Source organism: Wasmannia auropunctata, unplaced genomic scaffold, assembly GCF_000956235.1.
Source record: "Wasmannia auropunctata unplaced genomic scaffold, wasmannia.A_1.0 LD335681.1, whole genome shotgun sequence".
NCBI classification, from domain to species: Eukaryota; Metazoa; Arthropoda; class Insecta; order Hymenoptera; family Formicidae; genus Wasmannia; species Wasmannia auropunctata.
The window spans coordinates 132,122-134,247 of NW_012027209.1; the positions used below are offsets into that span (position 1 = coordinate 132,122).

The window sequence follows — 2,126 nt, forward strand, 5'->3', positions numbered from 1 at the left end:
TTTTTTTTATACATGTATATTTTGTCGGTGATTTCAAATATGAAAAATTATCGAATTCTATAAATTTCGAGGCACGTCTTACGATCGTGAGACACGAACATAAGAATGTCGAAGCGCTGACAATAATATGTCGATCATCTCAGAAATGCTGGAAGGCATCAATACGTCGCGCCGTGATATTTATCGCTTACGGTGCTTAGCGCCGAGTCGAAGCGATCGTGAATGTATAATGCGATGACGGACATGAAATTCGGATTCGATTTAACGACTCGACAGAAGCAAAACAGTAGCGAAGAGAGCGTTTTCGCAAAATTATTTAACGAGTCAACCACTGGAATTTGTAACCGCCGTCGATGTTAATAATGTGCGTGCAAACATTGACTATTTCTCCTTGGCAATGCAGCACGTCTGCTTTCACGACTGGCTTTCAGCAGACAGCATCATCCGCACAAACAAACTATCGCCAACTAAATGTAAGGGTTGCCAAGCAAACACGCGCGCACACGCACATACCCTCACAGCAACTTAACGTATGCACACGTATCCCTCCTCCGTGCTATCCATCCCGCTTACCTCCCCCAACGCCCATACCATAAACAGTTCTGGAAACTTTAATTAAAATCCTCTAGATATAGGTAATTAATTCACTTGGCTCGTTTTGCCAAACGTCATCAGTCGTATTTCTGTGTCTCGCGTTTCGGAAACTGCGTAAATATCAGAAACTCCTGTGTTTCTGATATTTTAATTATTAATAACATGACGTTGATTTTTTCCGTCCGCGCGGACTCTCGTCAATTCACCTTGCCAGGGCGAAGCCCGTGTCTATCATACCTCTCCTTTCGTGCCTGCCGGGTTTTATCGAATTTAAACAGCAGCCACTCCTGATTCGACCCGGGGGTTAAACACGACGCTTGCTTCCGCTCTCAAGACTGGCTTTTCGCAGTAACAAACACGCGCCGACATTAACTTTCCAAGAGACGACGAGGAGATCGCTCCTCGCAATGATGGTGTTTTCTGCGCGCGATGGCTGTTACGGTGGAACGCGCAAAGGAATGGTAAATGGGATTACAGTGGCAACTGAAGCCAGAGTACTTTATTCGGCGCAAATACATTCTTCCGGTAAGTGTTTCCCACTATCTATCGCTCGCTGGAAACAATTCGCTGCCAACTCGAGGGTGTCAAATATCTTCATCTCCTTTTTCCAACAAGCATAGAGTCTCATTTTAATATACACACATATATATATATATATATATATATAATGTATATCTATATATTTTATCAATTTGTTTTCAATTTACTTGCAATCTTATTCGTTTTGATTTTTAATTTATTTAATAAGAATTAAATATAAGAGTTTCGATATATTCGCGTTTGCCTTTAAGAATAAAACACGGCATGGAAAATGTAAGATCAAATGTCAGAGAAATTCTTGAAAGATGTAAACAGTTTACTCGTTGCTAGTTACTTTACTAAATAAGGCACGCTTATTGCTCGGCTAACGCTCATTTCTTTTGCTCATTTCATGACTGATAAATCTCATTAAATGCTTTTATGTATGTATACATATAAAATTATTTCAAGATTTAAGTTCTCAGATTTTGTATTTAAGCATAAAGTTGTGTGCGAGAGATTGGCAACTTTTTAAATATTTTATAAAATTAGCAAGCTATATATGATTGATTAGATAATTTATTTGAATAAGTCATAATTATATTAAAATAAGTGGGATAAATTTGACGTCTCTATTTTATTGTAAAAACAAAATGAATACTTTTTCGGGTTGTACGAATACATAAGCTATCTAGCATATTGTATATATATATATGTATATATAAATGGATGTTGAGGACAATACCCCACAACATGATGAGAAAAATTCGGATTATAATTCTAGCGAGTAACACACTTAAATAAGAAACTTATATTCAAAAATAAATCAAGCGAATTTAAATTGTAATAAAAAAATGGACGGATTTCGCACGCGAATTAAAAAATATAAAAATAAATTTTTGTCTGAAATATTAGAATGTGAAATAAAAGAATGTTAAAACCGAGAAAGAGAGAGAGAGAGAGAGAGAGAGAGAGAGAGAGAGAGAGAGAGAGAGAGAGAGAAAAAAATATAT

At 36.7% G+C, this 2,126-nt stretch overlaps 1 protein-coding gene across 7 annotated transcripts in view; it reads left to right on the top strand.

Annotated features, from left to right (window-relative positions):
- Positions 1 to 2,126, top strand: part of LOC105456429 — a 19,318-nt gene that overhangs the window by 13,274 nt on the left and 3,918 nt on the right. The window lies entirely within an intron of this gene.